Here is a 22861-nt window from a genome sequence, read left to right on the forward strand (position 1 = left end):
AACAGTAAGTTCAGGTAGGTTCATCTCTTTTATTTCATCCTCAATTTTGCTAATCTCTACAAGTAATTTCACTATCTTCCTTTCCGCATTGTCAATGAGGATCTGTATAAGGTTGCGTGAACTATCATTCAGTTCTTTTTCCCACCTATCATATAAATCTGGTTCCAAGTCCTCATATGTTGGTATTATATGTGATCTTAAACCACGAGGAATCCTATTCAATGTCAAATATTGTTTTAGGGTGGCAGCATCCCACCACTTGTTCAGCTCTGTGCGTTTTAACAATTCTAGTTTTACGAATTTGGCTCTTAAACCTTCTTTCTTTGTACTAGCTGGGGGGCCAATTGCTTTCTTGATGGTCCCACCCGCAGCCAGGTTCCCAAACAGTGTTTCAGCCTCTTTGTCTCTATTCATTATCAAACCTCAGCGGCCGCTCTCTCACCATAAATTCTAAACAAGGATTGGTAACGGCTATTAGGAGCGCACAGCTAATGTCAAGGTTTATGTAACAAATCAGATTATCAAATAGGTGCTCAGGAAGAGGTGGGGGGCTGGTTACCACAGTCCCCAAGGCAAACCTAGGTCCAGACAATAATTATGGTCCTCCGAGCACTCAATATTATCAAAAAGAGAGTCTTTATGTAGTTTTCATCCTTTTAATGTTCACTCTGTATCCACATCAAATCCAATTCTCCATCAAACGATTGCTTGCAGCCAACGCGCGTTTCGTCAAGTCCGTATAGGACAATTTGACTTCCTCAGGGCTGCAACCCAAAGGATCACAATCAGTCTCATTCTTCCAAATAAAATATAAAACAAAGCAATTCATACATTGTTTGCATATTAATATAAATCATACAAAATAAGTACCATTCTAACCTAAGTTCAGGTCCAGTATACATTCATTGTCTACACATATTATTCTCACCAGAAGGACTATATTTGCCAAAGACATCAACTCAATATTAACATAGGACCAAAAAGTATTTAAAACCATCAAGTTATATACAGGTCATGTATACAGTGTAATAGGTTGAAGACTGTGGTTACCGAAAACGCCAATAGTTAACAGGTCATATGTAAATAACTCACCTAACTAATGGTAATTGTCTACCCACGGACCATCCAAACGAAATTCCTTAGAAGTTTGGGTCAATTCCCTTCTCTACACGTTCAAGATCTATAATAGAGATTATTACACGTATAGTCTTATTGACAGTACTAGATCGGTAAAAGTAACAGATGCGTCCACCTATTAAGTTTTTCTCTGTTCAATATATGTACTCACCATATAGTGGTGGGAATATTGTATATGTCAGCAGCGCGTAAAGTTTTGTCCAAATCCTCACTTGTGATCAAAGTTTTGTCCAAATCCACACTTATGATCAAAGCTCCAATGTATTGTTCCAATCAATTCCTAAGGCGGATTTATAACTGTATCAATAATATTCTCTATGAGTTATTTAGCCCAATACATGTATATGTAATATCTACCTCACCTTAACTCCAGTATCTGTACACATACGTTTTTTCTTCTGTATCTTCAAAATCCTCCGTGTTATAAAGGATCAATGACACGAGTCCGTGTCTAGTAAAAGGAAGATACAATAATAAGCCTCTTATTATCCCCAACTGTTAGCTGCAAAGTTATGGCAATATCTCTGCATTTCGTTCGTTTTACTCACCGTTTAGACAGTATCGGTATCGGTATCCCGTTTCTTACTCTGGCGTTCTGCGTGGGTGCCATCTTTCAGTAGCAATTTATAGTGGAAAACATGGGCGACATCTTGTAGTGTCAAATTTGCCCGCAATTCGACTAATATTTTCAAATAATACTTTACTCGCTAAAAATTATGTATTGTTTCAGAACGATGAAGACAGTATCCCATTCTCTGTCTATACGCACATCGTCTTTCATTTTAATAAAGTTCTCATACCGGCGATTCCGCGCGGGCGCCATCTTTTAACAGTAAAATGAAGCGAGGTACACAGCAGACATCTTGTAATGTCTCCGTATACCTGAATATATATTAACGTAATCCAATGCTCGCTATAGCTTACATATTACCAAAACGTATTATATGTTTTTAGTCTCACACATATTGTAAGCATTCTAGCAAGGCATTTAGTATACGTGCCTTGAAATTAGATACGCCACAGTAAGCGCCTTCTTGTATGGTCTATATATACTCTTAGACATGTAATTTTAGGCTAAATAAAATCATGTAAATAAATCTCACCCTTTATGGCCAGATGAATCCTAATTTTATATTTTTCCTAGTCCTGTGAACCACTGTGGTCCTCAGGTAAACCACAATCTTTTCCCTTTATTTTATCAAAATTCAAGCATTGCCTAACATGTCTGCTCATTCTAAGCATAAGGCAAAACGTAGAGGCAGTGGGTTCAACAGTATTATTCTCTTTTTTCTTTTCAATCACTCTCTTTTTCAATAGAGCATGCAATGTTAGAGAGAAAGTAGTACATACTAAACATAAAACAGAGATATAGACACCAACATTGTTAGTTGCAGTTTTCACCTCTAATATTCAACAAGTCTCCCTTTAGTTACCAAGATAGAACTCATACTCATGATCTACATTGAGTCCACATTCAACCGCCCTCAGTCTAATCAACCAGAGTACTTCTCGTTTCCTAAGTGCCAATACTCTGTTACCTCCTCGTGGGTCAGGTTTTATATGGTCAATTCCATGGTAAGAGAAAATATGTTGATCCTTAGTCTCAAAATTCTGGATTAAATGCGATGCAATCGGATACCTTGTGTCCCCATTCTTCAATGCTCTATAGTGTTCAGCAATTCTGTCTCTGAGCCTTCTCTTGGTACTCCCTACGTAGATTTTACCACATGTACAAGCAATCACATAAATCACGTATGTTGTGTCGCAGTTAATGAACATGCCAATAGTGTATTTACCGGAATTATTGTATTCAAAGGTTAGTACCTTTTTCATTGCCCATATACAAGATATACATCTACCGCATTTGTAGAATCCCTTAAAACTGTTCAACCAGTCAGTTTTGTTCTGTTTAGTTGGATAACTGGGACTTAGCATGTTCTTAAGAGTCGTTCCTCTCCTAAATGTCACACTAGGTTTGTCATAAATGTATGGTTTCAAATCATCGTCTATACAAAGCAGGTGCCAATGTCTGTTTAGAATAGAAAATAACTTGGAGCTGTCAGTTCCATAGTTAGTTATTACTCGTACTTTCTGGTCAGTTGTCCTGCCATCCTTACTGTCTCTTATTAATGTAGTTTCTCTTCTTACCTTCTTCACTCTTGATACAGCTTTGGAAATCACATTCTGTCTATATCCTCGATTAAGGAATCTGGATGTCATATCTGCTATATTATGCTCAAACTCTTTATCCATTGAGCAGTTACGTCGAGCTCTAATTAATTCACCATATGGTATGGCTCTCTTTTGATAGTTGGGATGACAGCTCTCAGCATGTAGGATTGAGTTACAACTAGTCGGTTTACGGTACATTCGACTGTGGATCTTTGTTCCCTCCACATGTAGCTCTACATCCAAGAAAGTGATTTTCTGATTGTCATAAGTGGTCGTGAATCTCAAATTATATGTGTTATCATTCAGGTAGTCAAAGAAACCTTTAAGTTTCTCTACCGTCCCCGTCCATATCATCAAACAATCGTCAATAAAACGACCCCAGTAATGTATATATGGTGTCCATTCAGTTCCCTCAGGGCCCCAGATTCGCTCCGCCTCGAACCAACCCATGAACAGGTTGGCAAAAGACGGAGCAAATCTGGAACCCATCGCAGTCCCAAGTCGTTGTCTGTACCAGTGGCCGTCAAACAGAAACACATTATTTTCCAGTACCAACTTAGTCATACGTAGTAGCATTTGGGTGTGATCAAACATTTCAGCTGGTCTTACACTGAGAAAGTGGTCCAAGGCACGTATGCCTATGTCGTGATCAATGATGGTATAAAGGGATACCACATCCAGTGTTACTAATAGCATACCATCTTCCCAAATGATATCTTGAAGTAGATTCAGTATATGCTTATATGCTCCGTCTTTTGCCAACCTGTTCATGGGTTGGTTCGAGGCGGAGCGAATCTGGGGCCCTGAGGGAACTGAATGGACACCATATATACATTACTGGGGTCGTTTTATTGACGATTGTTTGATGATATGGACGGGGACGGTAGAGAAACTTAAAGGTTTCTTTGACTACCTGAATGATAACACGTATAATTTGAGATTCACGACCACTTATGACAAGCAGAAAATCACTTTCTTGGATGTAGAGCTACATGTGGAGGGAACAAAGATCCACAGTCGAATGTACCGTAAACCGACTAGTTGTAACTCAATCCTACATGCTGAGAGCTGTCATCCCAACTATCAAAAGAGAGCCATACCATATGGTGAATTAATTAGAGCTCGACGTAACTGCTCAACGGATAAAGAGTTTGAGCATAATATAGCAGATATGACATCCAGATTCCTTAATCGAGGATATAGACAGAATGTGATTTCCAAAGCTGTATCAGGAGTGAAGAAGGTAAGAAGAGAAACTACATTAATAAGAGACAGTAAGGATGGCAGGACAACTGACCAGAAAGTACGAGTAATAACTAACTATGGAACTGACAGCTCCAAGTTATTTTCTATTCTAAACAGACATTGGCACCTGCTTTGTATAGACGATGATTTGAAACCATACATTTATGACAAACCTAGTGTGACATTTAGGAGAGGAACGACTCTTAAGAACATGCTAAGTCCCAGTTATCCAACTAAACAGAACAAAACTGACTGGTTGAACAGTTTTAAGGGATTCTACAAATGCGGTAGATGTATATCTTGTAGATGGGCAATGAAAAAGGTACTAACCTTTGAATACAATAATTCCGGTAAATACACTATTGGCATGTTCATTAACTGCGACACAACATACGTGATTTATGTGATTGCTTGTACATGTGGTAAAATCTACGTAGGGAGTACCAAGAGAAGGCTCAGAGACAGAATTGCTGAACACTATAGAGCATTGAAGAATGGGGACACAAGGTATCCGATTGCATCGCATTTAATCCAGAATTTTGAGACTAAGGATCAACATATTTTCTCTTACCATGGAATTGACCATATAAAACCTGACCCACGAGGAGGTAACAGAGTATTGGCACTTAGGAAACGAGAAGTACTCTGGTTGATTAGACTGAGGGCGGTTGAATGTGGACTCAATGTAGATCATGAGTATGAGTTCTATCTTGGTAACTAAAGGGAGACTTGTTGAATATTAGAGGTGAAAACTGCAACTAACAATGTTGGTGTCTATATCTCTGTTTTATGTTTAGTATGTACTACTTTCTCTCTAACATTGCATGCTCTATTGAAAAAGAGAGTGATTGAAAAGAAAAAAGAGAATAATACTGTTGAACCCACTGCCTCTACGTTTTGCCTTATGCTTAGAATGAGCAGACATGTTAGGCAATGCTTGAATTTTGATAAAATAAAGGGAAAAGATTGTGGTTTACCTGAGGACCACAGTGGTTCACAGGACTAGGAAAAATATAAAATTAGGATTCATCTGGCCATAAAGGGTGAGATTTATTTACGTGATTTTATTTAGCCTAAAATTACATGTCTAAGAGTATATATAGACCATACAAGATGGCGCTTACTGTGGCGTATCTAATTTCAAGGCACGTATACTAAATGCCTTGCTAGAATGCTTACAATATGTGTGAGACTAAAAACATATAATACGTTTTGGTAATATCTAAGCTATAGCGAGCATTGGATTACGTTAATATATATTCAGGTATACGGAGACATTACAAGATGTCTGCTGTGTACCTCGCTTCATTTTACTGTTAAAAGATGGCGCCCGCGCGGAATGGCCGGTATGAGAACTTTATTAAAATGAAAGACGATGTGCGTATAGACAGAGAATGGGATACTGTCTTCATCGTTCTGAAACAATACATAATTTTTAGCGAGTAAAGTATTATTTTGAAAATATTGGTCGAATTGCGGGCAAATTTGACACTACAAGATGTCGCCCATGTTTTCCACTATAAATTGCTACTGAAAGATGGCGCCCACGCAGAACGCCAGAGTAAGAAACGGGATACCGATACCGATACTGTCTAAACGGTGAGTAAAACGAACGAAATGCAGAGATATTGCCATAACTTTGCAGCTAACAGTTGGGGATAATAAGAGGCTTATTATTGTATCTTCCTTTTACTAGACACGGACTCGTGTCATTGATCCTTTATAACACAGAGGATTTTGAAGATACAGAAGAAAAAACGTATGTGTACAGATACTGGAGTTAAGGTGAGGTAGATATTACATATACATGTATTGGGCTAAATAACTCATAGAGAATATTATTGATACAGTTATAAATCCGCCTTAGGAATTGATTGGAACAATACATTGGAGCTTTGATCATAAGTGTGGATTTGGACAAAACTTTGATCACAAGTGAGGATTTGGACAAAACTTTACGCGCTGCTGACATATACAATATTCCCACCACTATATGGTGAGTACATATATTGAACAGAGAAAAACTTAATAGGTGGACGCATCTGTTACTTTTACCGATCTAGTACTGTCAATAAGACTATACGTGTAATAATCTCTATTATAGATCTTGAACGTGTAGAGAAGGGAATTGACCCAAACTTCTAAGGAATTTCGTTTGGATGGTCCGTGGGTAGACAATTACCATTAGTTAGGTGAGTTATTTACATATGACCTGTTAACTATTGGCGTTTTCGGTAACCACAGTCTTCAACCTATTACACTGTATACATGACCTGTATATAACTTGATGGTTTTAAATACTTTTTGGTCCTATGTTAATATTGAGTTGATGTCTTTGGCAAATATAGTCCTTCTGGTGAGAATAATATGTGTAGACAATGAATGTATACTGGACCTGAACTTAGGTTAGAATGGTACTTATTTTGTATGATTTATATTAATATGCAAACAATGTATGAATTGCTTTGTTTTATATTTTATTTGGAAGAATGAGACTGATTGTGATCCTTTGGGTTGCAGCCCTGAGGAAGTCAAATTGTCCTATACGGACTTGACGAAACGCGCGTTGGCTGCAAGCAATCGTTTGATGGAGAATTGGATTTGATGTGGATACAGAGTGAACATTAAAAGGATGAAAACTACATAAAGACTCTCTTTTTGATAATATTGAGTGCTCGGAGGACCATAATTATTGTCTGGACCTAGGTTTGCCTTGGGGACTGTGGTAACCAGCCCCCCACCTCTTCCTGAGCACCTATTTGATAATCTGATTTGTTACATAAACCTTGACATTAGCTGTGCGCTCCTAATAGCCGTTACCAATCCTTGTTTAGAAAACATGCTACATGGCATTGGATCATTGACCCACACAAAAAAATAAAATAGAATAAAGAACTCATCACTTTCAAGGATCAGGACACCTCGGCAGGGGAAGGGGAACAATCCTTGACCTGGACGTAGGATACCACCTGCATCCTCAGGTTGCTGATGGAAACAATGGACGAGGTGAGGCATGGGCTATATATGGGAGGGCGGTCCAAGTCGCACGGCTGACCAGGAGAGCCCAAACTGAACCTGGACCAAGAAGCAGACCAGGAGCCCATTTGGACCCATGCCGGAGCAGCCACCCAGGTGTGAAAGGCTGGGGTCCCTATCCCCCCCCCCTTTTCCGGACAAAAAGTCGACAACAACCTTCTGGACCTGCTGGAGGTGGAAAGGAGACAAGTGAAGGCACTGCAGCAACTCCGCTGCAACACAGGAGCAGTATGGCCACTCGCTGGTCTTGATGAAGGGATTACCTGTTGTGGGGGGGAAATGAGACAAGTGAAGGCACTGCAGCAGCTACGCTGAAGCACCAGAGCGGTATGGACGCCGCAGTTCTCGATGAAAGGATTACGGCATAACGGGACTGCACAAGGGTACTTTGATAACCTCTGCCCGTAACACCAGAGCAGTGGGGCCACTCTTGGTGCTTCATGAGAAGATCGGAAGCACCTTCCTCTCTTAATAATAAAGATTCAGGTCTGAAGGAGCAGCCTGCTCGGGGGCCACTGGAATCCACTGTGACGCCAACGCTTACTACGCAGAAGGGGAACCAGCATGTCATCAAGTCTGGTATAAAACATAGTTGTTTGGGGGCTATCCAAGAGAAAAAAATACTGATTCAGCTATCCAGAAGCAGTACTCCATTCCAGCCATGTTCCATCTCCTATCCTCTTGAAGCTGCCTAAACCTCAAAATGGCAGAGAGTTGAGCAAGCCCCTTTGGTAATAGAAATAGAAGGAGGGCAAATGCCTAGGGAATGAGGAAGTAGAAAAAGGACTGCCACTGTAAATTGCTCACAAAGAGGAGGCCATGTTGGAGTGACTGCCAATCAATTGATGTGATCGACCTAAAAGATAATTTTAATCATCTCACAAAGGTCATTGTAGTTGTTATCTACTGCTTTAGATGACATGATCATTGAGGTAGTAAAGGAAAGAGTAAATAGGGAATGAACACAATAACAACAAATATGGCAGGAGCCAATGTGAAACCTGCAGGAAGTAATTCCTACACTATACATTACCCCTCTAATCTCCATAGTAATGCAAACCTTCAAACACAACCTACTTAGAACAAACCCAGAAACACTGATTTCAGACCCCTCCTTCAACATAAAAAAGGTGTCATTATCAATAAGCTAATATTTTTTACTAGAAAAATGGCAAAATTGTGCACTACCTTGACTAAGTTGCTAAACATCCAGGAAAGAAGAAACATTCTATATTGGACCAAGAAACTGATAGCACCCTTACAAATTCTAACAGCTAATCTGAATATAACCTCCTATAAAAATGGCCTGGTACTTATCCAAGCAGCCAATAGGGATCTAGAACAATTCGACAACTATTTAGACATTTTAACCCTTTCACTGCAGCGGCTATTCCGCCGCAGTGCTAAGGGGTGGGGCGTGCGGTTCTCCCGCGCTGGTGACGGAACCGCTCCGTCACGCCCCTCGGGTGAGCTGTGCTTGTGACGGAACGGTTCCGTCACGGCCCCGCCCGCTCAATGGAACGCGCCGAGCTGGAGCGGCGAGTGGCCCATGACGGAACAGTTCCGTTACCAGCACCGCCCACCCAAGGGGGGTGACAGAACGGTTCCGTCACAAGCGTGGGAGGGGTTAAAAGATCTTGTTTATAACAACACCTACTCAATAGACGATCAATGCACTATCACGCAATCTGATATACAACCCAAGAGTCAATCTGCTAAAATAAAATCAATAATTTGTCAGGAGTCCCAGCAGCCAAAACCTACGTCTGGTAACAGTGAAGCTCTGAACAGCAACCCAAAGCACTTAGAAGCCAAATTGCTACCTATCTCCAAAAGCCTCCTAATTCCAAGCCCCCATTCCAGGCACTGCTCTGTTCACCTTAATCCATTATTGGCCTCACATAAAACACTTAGAAACAAGCTCCTAGAAGCACACCTGCAAATTGTTAGCCATCCAGTTAAAACACACATCTCATTGACTACTACACTCCCAATCATACCAAATCTTTTGATCTTCGGATCCAGTAGCCACTCCTTAGGACAACCAGAGGTTAAAACATAATTTCAATAAAAATCACAAGTTACCCCCACTGATTGGGAAAAAACGACAGATGGAACAAAATGTAGCCCCAATCAAACGGATGTCAAATCATCTAGCAAACCAATCCCCAGACTAGCATGCATTCCATAACAACCTCATCTATCTTCTTTCTTTCGAAGGGAGCTAGAAACACTTAGATCCTAAACGGACAGGATATGGACAGGCAAAACGCTATTTTGGAAATGAAGAATATTTTACACCTCTCAGAAAGTTATCTCTAAAAAATCAATCATATTAAAAAATCAGTACATATAGCCCATAACAAGCTAAATACTACTCCTGTGTCTCTGACAAATAGGCAATACCGACCACACAAACACCTTAGATATTTAGCAGACTCTTAAACTCAAACCCTACTGCTATCCTATGAGTTGACACCCAGTCTTCCCCTCCCCAATCTGGTTGAACAAAAAATTCGATCAGTCCCAATCAATGCAAATAGAACAACACAGCTAAATTATAGAAAGCTAAACCCCAATAACCTGAAAAGAGTAACTTTAACCCCTGAAAAATATGACATCAAACTGGATAACTCTTTCAAACCCATCTCTTGCTCAGCAATGGAACATTCCTCAAACATCGCTGACCTAATCTTGAGCCAGGAAGTTGACGTGACTATCTCAATGGAATCGTGGCTAACTGAATAATCTTCCCCATGTTTAGACCTACTGGTTCCACCAAACTACAGCATTGTGAGGCTAGACAGACTATACAAAATGGATGGAGGCAACGCTTGTATCCATCGATCTGACATCTCTATCACAATACTGCAGTCTGACCCCCTTGAATCTTGTGAATACCTCAGTCTCTCTATAAGATCTACAGATAACCAACTTTGCAAACACCACACGTTTTACCATCACCAGGTACAAATGTCATGTTTAATGACCAACTATTGGAAGTCATTTTAGCAAACTCTGCCCCTCATTCCAATTATATATTCCTAGGGGACTTCAATCTTCACTAGGATGACCTCTATGCAGTGGCATTACGATAGGCCCCATCGCCCCCGCAGTGCAAGGGGTCACCTAAGTTCCAGTGGCCCCCTTTGTCACTGTGCATGGGGAGCCTGAGAGCTTCTGACTGGGCCAAGAGCATTGGGGGCCCGTAAATGCACTTTGTAGGGGAGCTCTTGAAAGATTCATTACGCAACTGCCTCTATGATAATCGGATCAATGTTGTTAAAGATTTCCTAGCAGACTAGTCCCTGGTTCAAGACTGTACTCTACCAACCCATACGACCTCCATCGTTTCTTGTGAATGGTCAGACCTCCATATTATTACTTTTCAAATACCTGCTATAAAAAAGAAAATAGCCTCGCAATCAGTCAAACCAGACAATGGCTTTGAGACAAAAAAGACCTAAACTTGGAGAGACTAGCAGCATGTTGGGAGAAAGAACTTCAACCTCTTAATAATATGGCAGACGCCAGTGAACTCACGGAACACTACAACTCTAATATGACAAAACAAATTGACTCCATGGCCCGTTAAAACTCAAAAGAAATACTGGGTAAAGACAAAAACCCATGGTTTAACAGATCTCTGAATGTAGAAAGACGAAAAGTGAAACTAACTGAACGGAAATGGAGACAACACCCATCTTCTCCCCAACTGAAACTGCTAAGAAAGACCAGAAACGCCTACAACAAAAGCATACTAAAATCAAAAAGAGATTTCTTTATATTGGAACTTGATAATGCCAAAAATTGACAGAGTAAACTTTTCAAAATATTACAACAACTATCTAACAAAATGGCCAAATCCTCTATAAAAACATCAAAATCATAAATAGGCAGTGAGGAATTCTCATCCTTCTTTACAGCTAAACCCAACTCCCTGGAGAATGAGCTTAGGACTGCCACTGATAACCCCTCGGTCCTAAAGAGTGCACTTGCTGATTATCTATTCTAACCCGCTAAGTCAATGCCCAAAAAATAAAGCTCAATGGTCCCGGGGGCATGTGGAAAAAGGTGTGGGGGGGCCCTAATCCCCCCACACTGCCCCGGGGATGCCACCCCGGGGCAAAGTATGAATATTTGCTGGGGGGCACACGGACCCCGGCAGTCCCAGGGACCACCCCCCTGGAGCTTGATAGTTTACATTTGGGGTCCTCTAGGGTCCCCCTAAGCCCCAGGGAGCACTACCCACTGGGGCTCTAATTAAATATTATTGTGGGGGGCACTCTGCCCCACGCAGCCCCAGGGACTGCCAGCACCCAGAGTTTTAAAAAAAAATTCTTTAGCCTGTGTGTGTGTGTGGGGGGGGGGGGCTCGAGCCCCCCCACTCCCCCGGGGACCATCAACTCCCCGGAGCACTAAATATTAAAAATAGGGGGTCGGTTACGGACCCCCAAGCCCTGGGGTCCACCACCCCTGGGGCTTTGCTTTAAGTGGAAGGGAGACCACGTGGCCCCCCTCCTGGAGCCAATGATGACCCTGGGGACAGCCACCCCCCAGGGCTGGTTCCTGCAGTGTCTCGGGGTGCCCACCCTGGGACACTGCTGTTTGCTATGGCAGGGCGGGAGCCTCGTGGCTCCTGCCCTGCCGTAGCAAACTTGGAGGTAGATTATGATGGTGGACGGATTGCCTCCGCAGGGCTGTTGGGGGCAATCCGTCCGCCATTCTCCCTGCAATGACCCCCTCCACATTAGGATGGCTGGGGGGTCCACGGCGGATGGCAAGACCGTCCACCGCTTTTCCACTGGTCGCCTTCACGACCGGCGGAAAAAGTGCTCACATATGGTGGCGGTGTCTGCGAGACACCGCCAACCATATTATGATGCTGGCAGTCCAATGGCTTCTGTGGAAAGACATACAGTTTTTTCTTTGGGGGCCGGTTGTGGGCCCCCAGGGTGAAGTGGGGGTGGGTGTGCACATGGGGGGTACCTATGGTACCCCCCCTGCAGTTGCATGCACAATGCGGCAGGCACCGCACGGTGCCTGCCGCTTTCTGCATGCAAATGAACAGCATGCATTTTTAACTTTGCAGCGGATGCTGCTTAAAGCAGCACCCGTCGCAATGTTAAATATACGGTATGTGATCGCCAGGGTGGCGGTCACATCCTAATTCCAACAGAGGGAACGCCGCTGCCCCAGCGGACAGTCCCTCCACCTCGGGGTGGAGGAAAACGCAGGTCCATCTGCCATTATAATCGACACCCATGTTTGGAATGTGGAATAGAGAGCAGGGAAACCTGCTGTCTCTTCCAAAATGCAAACTTGATTGCTTTTCCACACAGGTTAGCTGCATGTTAGCAGCTTCCCATGTGGGAAAGCAATGCGGGCTCCCGAAGGACGCGGTGAGCCAGCGGGATGGTGGGGGTATTGCCCCCCCACGGTCCCCTACATTGTATATAGGCTGGGTGCGCAACTCCAAACAAAAAAAAATATATTTTTTTAAATATACATCAAGCTTATATGTTTAGATCTTGGTTGGCTCTAAAAAGAGCCCTTGTGTTTATTGAGAGATTTTGGTACCTGCAAGGAGGTACCTATGCAGAGTCTAAAGTTGTTGAGAAAGACTCTGTTACCCTCATCTGTGAAATGTACACCATCTCTCCTATAGATGCCATCCATATTAAAACACAGATTGTTGTTGTAAATGGACCCCATCCTATAATCTCTGCGATAAGCAGAAACAGCTTTATTGACATGTTTCCTAGCTTTCTCAATATGTGGACAACATTGATTGGAACATTTCCATTCCTGTCATTGACATCTGTTAGAATAGACAAAGGCAGTTTGGGGGAAAAGCAACATCAATTCTGCAAAGGTGTCCTTTATAAGCATTTCCAGACCTACCCCAGTCAAAGTGCATAGGTCATTACCACCACAGTGCACAATTATGAGGTCAGGGTGTTAGAGATGCAAAAAGGATTTTATCAATGGCATCAATTTGTGCCACTTTAATCCTCTCTGTCCAATCCATTTAATGTCTACATTTATCAAAGCTAAATCTGTGTCAGTAGCTCTGCGTCCAGCATGCAATTTGCTCAAAAAAATATAGCTGTGTCCCACAATCCACACTCTAAGCATCTTGAAGGGAGGTCTGGATGAACTCAACAGATATATGTATGTGAAATGGGCAGTTTGAAAACTATGATTTATCTAAAATGATTGATAAGATGCAGCTTAAAAAAAAGAAGAGGAATTATTGGCTATTTGAGAACATTATAGACTGAAAAATAGGGTGCATGTTTCTGTGTTTAAAAAGCATGTTTCTTATTGGTTAGTAAAAAGTGATTGAAAGGAACATTAGATAGGATAAGCTGATATTATCTGAAAAGTCAAGCACACTTGCTGTTTGTTTTTGCAACATTGTGCTGAACTTGTGACCTGTGTGTTCAGTTGAGTGTTACTATGGTAACAGGCATTAGGTAGAATGGGGGTAGGTTTGAAAGTTATGTCATTTGGAAAGGGTTGAAATATGTAACCAATAGAAATGTGTGTTAGCTTTTGAATTGATGTGGGAAGCAATGTGATTTGACATTTATATGTATATGTGTGCAGAATGAGAGGGAAAAATTGCAATGTTTGGGTTTTGCTAAGAGCAGTGCACTACAGACATTCTGTATAAGAAAATCTGGTGTGTGATCCAGATACTTCTTAATCTACAAATCAATTTGAAAGGTGAGTTATTAATTTGTGACGTGTTGTATGTGGTTCCTTAGTTTTTAATTAGACTACTCTGTTTCTCCTGATAAAGTCCAGCAAATAGTCTTGCTTGTCTAGAATCATACTGTGAGTCTGTTTGCACTTGCGCAACCATTGTGACAGAAGCATGTGATTACTTCATGTCTTTGCTGACACATAACTGCTTAAAAACCTATCCTGTTGTCAAGTTTTAGTAGTATTAGAACCCAGTCATTGGTTATGCATTCGCAGAATGAGTCAGGCATTCACACTAGAGTGCAGTAGTGAAATGTGTAGAATATATTGAGTCATCTTACCCCCTCCAGACTAGCTAGTTTCTCCTGCTAAAGTCCAGGGAATAGTATTGCTTGTCTAGAATCAAACTGTGACTCTCTGTCCACTTGTGCAACCATTGTGACAGAAGCATGTGGTTACTTCATGTCTTTGCTGAAACCTATCCTGTTGTCAAGTGTCAGTAGTATTATAACCCAGTCATTGCTTATGCATTTACAGAATGAGTCAGGCATTCACACTAACAGTGCTGTAGTTGAATATGTAGAATGTATGCAGTCACCTAACCCCTTCTAGACTAGTGAGTCTCTCCTGCTTGAGTCCAGGAAATAGTCTTGCTTGTCTCGAATCACACTGTGAGTCTTTGTCCACTTGTGCAACTATTGGGACAGAAGCATGTGGTTACTTCATGTCTTTGCTGACACATAACTGCTTAAAAACCTATCCTGTTGTCAAATTTCTGTGGTAATAGAACCCAGTCATTGCGTATGCATTTGCAGAATGAGTCAGGCATTCACACTAGCAGTGCTGTAGTTGAATATGTAGAATGTATGTAGTAACCTAACCCCGTCCAGACTATTGAGTCTCTCCTGCTAAAGTCCAGAGAAGAATCTTGCTTGTCCAGAATCACACTGTGAGTCTGTGTCCACTTGTGCAACTATTGTGACAGAAGCATGTGGTTACTTCATGTCTTTGCTGACACATAACTGCTTAAAAACCTATCTTGTTTTCAAGTTTCAGTAGTATTAGAACCCAGTTATTGCTTATGCATTCGCAGAATGATTCAAGCATTCACACTAGTAGTGCCGTTGTGAAATGTGTAGAATGTATGCAGTCGCCTAACCCCTTCCAGATTAGTGAGACTCTTCTGGTAAAGTCCAGGGAATAGTCTTGCTTGTCTAGCATCACACTGTGAGTCTGTGTCCACTTGTGCAACCATTGTGACAGAAGCATGTGGTTTCTTCATCTCTTCCCTGACACATAACTGCTTAAAAACCTACCCCCCTATACTCCTCTAGTGACCCATTCAGCACCATGTACTAATCCATTCCCTGCGCCAAAACCCTACCCTTATAAATTCACCCAGGCACTCTCCTTGCAGTGCTCTAATCATTAAGTCAGTACTCAAGTACTCATGCAGTAACCAAGGCCTTAGCACATAGTCTGCGTCAAATCCCTATCCACTATGCATGCAGTCCTCTAACCACCTACACACTTGTCTTTCAGACCTTCAATTCCCCAGTCACTATCCAAATACTCCAGCAAACTCCCTGTCACTCCCCTTGCACTCCTCTAGTGACCTATTCAGCACCATGTACAAATCCATTCTCTGCGCCAAAACCAACCCCCTTATAAATTAACCCAGGTACTCTCCTTGCAGTACTCTAATCATTCAGTCAGTACCCAAGTACTTATCCAGTGTCCCAGGCCTTAAGACATGGACTGCTGCAAACCCAACTCCGATACGCATGCAGTCCTCTAACCACCTACACACTTGTCTTTCACACCTTCAATTCCCCAATCAGTAACCATACACTCCAGCAAACACCCTGTCACTCCCTTTGCACTCCTCTACTGACCCATTCAGCACCATGTACTAATCCATTCTCTGCGCCAAATCCAAACCACTTATAAATTCACCCAGGCACTCTCCTTGCAGTTACTCTAATCATTCAGGCAGTACCCAAGTACTCATGCAGTGACCCAGGCCTTCGCACATGGACTGTTTCAAACCCCTAAGCACTATGCAGGCAGTCCTCTAACCGACTACACACTTGTCTTTCACGCCTTCAATTCCCCAGTCAGTATCCCTACACTCCAGCAAAACACCCTGTCACTCCCCTTGCACTCCTCTAATGACCCATTCAGCAGCATGTACTAATCCATTCACTGTGCCGAAACCCAACCACTTATTAATTCATCCAAGGCACTGTCCTTGCAGTAATCTAATCATTCAGTCAGTACCCAAGTACCCGGGCCTTAGCATATGGACTGGTTCAAACCCCTATCCACTATGCATGCAGTCCTCTAACCACCTCCACACTTGTCTTTTACACCCTCAATTCCCAAGTCAGTATCCATACACTCGAGCAAGCACCCTGCCACTCCCCTTGCACTCCTCTAGTGACCCATTCAGCACCAGGTACTAATCCATTCACTGCCCCAAAACGCAACCACTTATAAATGCAGCTAGGCACTCTACTCTATTTATTCAGTCAGTACCCAAGTACTATTGCAGTGACCCAGGCCTTTACAGATGGACTGCTACAACCCCCTCTTTAATATGCATTCAGTCCTCTAACCACATACACACTTGTCTTTCACCACTTCAATTCCCCAGTCAGTATCCATACACTCCACAAACACCCTGTCACTCGGCTTGCACTCCTCTAGTGACCCATTCAGCGCCATGTACTAATCCATTAAATGCGCCAAAACCCAACCACTTATAAATTCACCCAGGCACTCTCCATGCAGCACTCAAATCATTCAGTCAGTACCCAAGTACTCATGCAGTGACCCAGGCCTTAGCACATAGACTGCTTTAAACTCCTATCCACTACGCATGCAGTCCTCTAACCACCTACACACTTGTCTTTCACACCTTCAATTCCCCAGTCATTATCCATACACTCCAGCAAATACCCTGTCACTCCCCCTGCACTCATCTAGTGACTCATTCAGCACCTTGTACTAATCCGTTCACTGCGCCAAAACCAAAGCACTTATACATTCACCCAGGCACTCTCCTTGCAGTACTCTAATCATTCAGTCAGCACCCAAGTGCTCATGCAGTGACCGAGGCCTTAACATATGGACTGCTACAAACCTCTCTCCAATACGCATGAAGTCCTCTAACCGCATACACACTTGTATTTCACACCTTCAATTCCCCAGTCAGTATCCATACACTCCTGCAAACACCCTGTCACTCCCCTTGCACTCCTCCAAAACCAAAGCACTTATGAATTCACCCACGCACTCCCCTTGCAGTACTCTAATCATTCAGTCAAAACCAAAGTACTCATGCAGTGACCCAGGCCTTACCACATAGACTGCTTCAGACCCCTATCCACTATGCATGCAGTCCTATAACCACCTACACACTTATCTTTCGCACCTTCAATCCCCCAGTCAGTAGCCATACACTCCATTAAACACCCTGTCACTCCCCTCGCACTCCTCTAGTGACCCATTCAGCTCCATGTACTAATCCATGCACTGCCCCAAAATCTAACCACTTATAAATTCACCCAGGCACTCTCGTTGCAGTTCTCTAATCATTCAGTCAGTACCCAAGTACTCATGCAGTGACCCAGGCCTTAACACATGGACTGCTACAAACCTCTCTCCAGTCCTCTAACCACTTACACACTTGTCTTTCATACCTTCAATTCCCCAGTCAGTATCCATACACTCCTGCAACCACCCTGGCACTCACCTTGCACTCCTCTAGTGACCCATTCAGCACCATGTGGTAATCCATTCACTGTAACAAAACCCAACCACTTATAAATTCACCCAGGCACTCTCCTTGCAGTACTCTAATCATTCAATCAGTACCCAAGTACTCATGCAGTGACCCAGGCCTTAGCACATAGACTGCTTCAAACCCCTATCCACTATACATGCAGTCCACTAACCACCTACACACTTGTCTTTCACACCTTCGATTCCCCAGTCAGTATCCATGCACTCCAGAAAACACCCTATCACTCCCGTTGCCCTCCTCTAGTGACCCATTCAGCACCATGTACTAATCCATTCACTGCACCAAAACCTAACCACTTATACATTCACCCAGGCACTCTCCTTGCAGTACTCTAATCATTCAGGCAGTACCCAAGTACTCATGCAGTGACCCAGGCCTTCGCACATGGACTGTTTCAAACCCCTAAGCACTATGCAGGCAGTCCTCTAACCAACTACACACTTGTCTTTCACGCCTTCAATTCCCCAGTCAGTATCCCTACACTCCAGCAAAACACCCTGTCACTCCCCTTGCACTCCTCTAATGACCCATTCAGCAGCATGTACTAATCCATTCACTGTGCCGAAACCCAACCACTTATTAATTCATCCAAGGCACTGTCCTTGCAGTAATCTAATCATTCAGTCAGTACCCAAGTACCCGGGCCTTAGCATATGGACTGGTTCAAACCCCTATCCACTATGCATGCAGTCCTCTAACCACCTCCACACTTGTCTTTTACACCCTCAATTCCCAAGTCAGTATCCATACACTCGAGCAAGCACCCTGCCACTCCCCTTGCACTCCTCTAGTGACCCATTCAGCACCAGGTACTAATCCATTCACTGCCCCAAAACGCAACCACTTATAAATGCAGCTAGGCACTCTACTTGCAGTATTCTAATTATTCAGTCAGTACCCAAGTACTATTGCAGTGACCCAGGCCTTTACAGATGGACTGCTACAACCCCCTCTTTAATATGCATTCAGTCCTCTAACCACATACACACTTGTCTTTCACCACTTCAATTCCCCAGTCAGTATCCATACACTCCACAAACACCCTGTCACTCGCCTTGCACTCCTCTAGTGACCCATTCAGCGCCATGTACTAATCCATTAAATGCGCCAAAACCCAACCACTTATAAATTCACCCAGGCACTCTCCATGCAGCACTCAAATCATTCAGTCAGTACCCAAGTACTCATGCAGTGACCCAGGCCTTAGCACATAGACTGCTTTAAACTCCTATCCACTACGCATGCAGTCCTCTAACCACCTACACACTTGTCTTTCACACCTTCAATTCCCCAGTCATTATCCATACACTCCAGCAAATACCCTGTCACTCCCCCTGCACTCATCTAGTGACTCATTCAGCACCTTGTACTAATCCGTTCACTGCGCCAAAACCAAAGCACTTATACATTCACCCAGGCACTCTCCTTGCAGTACTCTAATCATTCAGTCAGCACCCAAGTACTCATGCAGTGACCGAGGCCTTAACATATGGACTGCTACAAACCTCTCTCCAATACGCATGAAGTCCTCTAACCGCATACACACTTGTATTTCACACCTTCAATTCCCCAGTCAGTATCCATACACTCCTGCAAACACCCTGTCACTCCCCTTGCACTCCTCCAAAACCAAAGCACTTATGAATTCACCCACGCACTCCCCTTGCAGTACTCTAATCATTCAGTCAAAACCAAAGTACTCATGCAGTGACCCAGGCCTTACCACATAGACTGCTTCAGACCCCTATCCACTATGCATGCAGTCCTATAACCACCTACACACTTATCTTTCGCACCTTCAATCCCCCAGTCAGTAGCCATACACTCCATTAAACACCCTGTCACTCCCCTCGCACTCCTCTAGTGACCCATTCAGCTCCATGTACTAATCCATGCACTGCCCCAAAATCTAACCACTTATAAATTCACCCAGGCACTCTCGTTGCAGTTCTCTAATCATTCAGTCAGTACCCAAGTACTCATGCAGTGACCCAGGCCTTAACACATGGACTGCTACAAACCTCTCTCCAGTCCTCTAACCACTTACACACTTGTCTTTCATACCTTCAATTCCCCAGTCAGTATCCATACACTCCTGCAACCACCCTGGCACTCCCCTTGCACTCCTCTAGTGACCCATTCAGCACCATGTGGTAATCCATTCACTGTAACAAAACCCAACCACTTATAAATTCACCCAGGCACTCTCCTTGCAGTACTCTAATCATTCAATCAGTACCCAAGTACTCATGCAGTGACCCAGGCCTTAGCACATAGACTGCTTCAAACCCCTATCCACTATACATGCAGTCCTCTAACCACCTACACACTTGTCTTTCACACCTTCGATTCCCCAGTCAGTATCCATGCACTCCAGAAAACACCCTATCACTCCCGTTGCCCTCCTCTAGTGACCCATTCAGCACCATGTACTAATCCATTCACTGCACCAAAACCTAACCACTTATACATTCACCCAGGCACTCTCCTTGCAGTACTCTAATCATTCAGGCAGTACCCAAGTACCCGGGCCTTAGCATATGGACTGGTTCAAACCCCTATCCACTATGCATGCAGTCCTCTAACCACCTCCACACTTGTCTTTTACACCCTCAATTCCCAAGTCAGTATCCATACACTCGAGCAAGCACCCTGCCACTCCCCTTGCACTCCTCTAGTGACCCATTCAGCACCAGGTACTAATCCATTCACTGCCCCAAAACGCAACCACTTATAAATGCAGCTAGGCACTCTACTTGCAGTATTCTAATTATTCAGTCAGTACCCAAGTACTATTGCAGTGACCCAGGCCTTTACAGATGGACTGCTACAACCCCCTCTTTAATATGCATTCAGTCCTCTAACCACATACACACTTGTCTTTCACCACTTCAATTCCCCAGTCAGTATCCATACACTCCACAAACACCCTGTCACTCGCCTTGCACTCCTCTAGTGACCCATTCAGCGCCATGTACTAATCCATTAAATGCGCCAAAACCCAACCACTTATAAATTCACCCAGGCACTCTCCATGCAGCACTCAAATCATTCAGTCAGTACCCAAGTACTCATGCAGTGACCCAGGCCTTAGCACATAGACTGCTTTAAACTCCTATCCACTACGCATGCAGTCCTCTAACCACCTACACACTTGTCTTTCACACCTTCAATTCCCCAGTCATTATCCATACACTCCAGCAAATACCCTGTCACTCCCCCTGCACTCATCTAGTGACTCATTCAGCACCTTGTACTAATCCGTTCACTGCGCCAAAACCAAAGCACTTATACATTCACCCAGGCACTCTCCTTGCAGTACTCTAATCATTCAGTCAGCACCCAAGTACTCATGCAGTGACCGAGGCCTTAACATATGGACTGCTACAAACCTCTCTCCAATACGCATGAAGTCCTCTAACCGCATACACACTTGTATTTCACACCTTCAATTCCCCAGTCAGTATCCATACACTCCTGCAAACACCCTGTCACTCCCCTTGCACTCCTCCAAAACCAAAGCACTTATGAATTCACCCACGCACTCCCCTTGCAGTACTCTAATCATTCAGTCAAAACCAAAGTACTCATGCAGTGACCCAGGCCTTACCACATAGACTGCTTCAGACCCCTATCCACTATGCATGCAGTCCTATAACCACCTACACACTTATCTTTCGCACCTTCAATCCCCCAGTCAGTAGCCATACACTCCATTAAACACCCTGTCACTCCCCTCGCACTCCTCTAGTGACCCATTCAGCTCCATGTACTAATCCATGCACTGCCCCAAAATCTAACCACTTATAAATTCACCCAGGCACTCTCGTTGCAGTTCTCTAATCATTCAGTCAGTACCCAAGTACTCATGCAGTGACCCAGGCCTTAACACATGGACTGCTACAAACCTCTCTCCAGTCCTCTAACCACTTACACACTTGTCTTTCATACCTTCAATTCCCCAGTCAGTATCCATACACTCCTGCAACCACCCTGGCACTCCCCTTGCACTCCTCCAGTGACCCATTCAGCACCATGTGGTAATCCATTCACTGTAACAAAACCCAACCACTTATAAATTCACCCAGGCACTCTCCTTGCAGTACTCTAATCATTCAATCAGTACCCAAGTACTCATGCAGTGACCCAGGCCTTAGCACATAGACTGCTTCAAACCCCTATCCACTATACATGCAGTCCTCTAACCACCTACACACTTGTCTTTCACACCTTCGATTCCCCAGTCAGTATCCATGCACTCCAGAAAACACCCTATCACTCCCGTTGCCCTCCTCTAGTGACCCATTCAGCACCATGTACTAATCCATTCACTGCACCAAAACCTAACCACTTATACATTCACCCAGGCACTCTCCTTGCAGTACTCTAATCATTCAGGCAGTACCCAAGTACTCATGCAGTGACCCAGGCCTTCGCACATGGACTGTTTCAAACCCCTAAGCACTATGCAGGCAGTCCTCTAACCAACTACACACTTGTCTTTCACGCCTTCAATTCCCCAGTCAGTATCCCTACACTCCAGCAAAACACCCTGTCACTCCCCTTGCACTCCTCTAATGACCCATTCAGCAGCATGTACTAATCCATTCACTGTGCCGAAACCCAACCACTTATTAATTCATCCAAGGCACTGTCCTTGCAGTAATCTAATCATTCAGTCAGTACCCAAGTACCCGGGCCTTAGCATATGGACTGGTTCAAACCCCTATCCACTATGCATGCAGTCCTCTA

This window comes from Lissotriton vulgaris, chromosome 2_1 (genome assembly GCF_964263255.1).
Source record: "Lissotriton vulgaris chromosome 2_1, aLisVul1.2, whole genome shotgun sequence".
Classification (NCBI taxonomy): Eukaryota; Metazoa; Chordata; class Amphibia; order Caudata; family Salamandridae; genus Lissotriton; species Lissotriton vulgaris.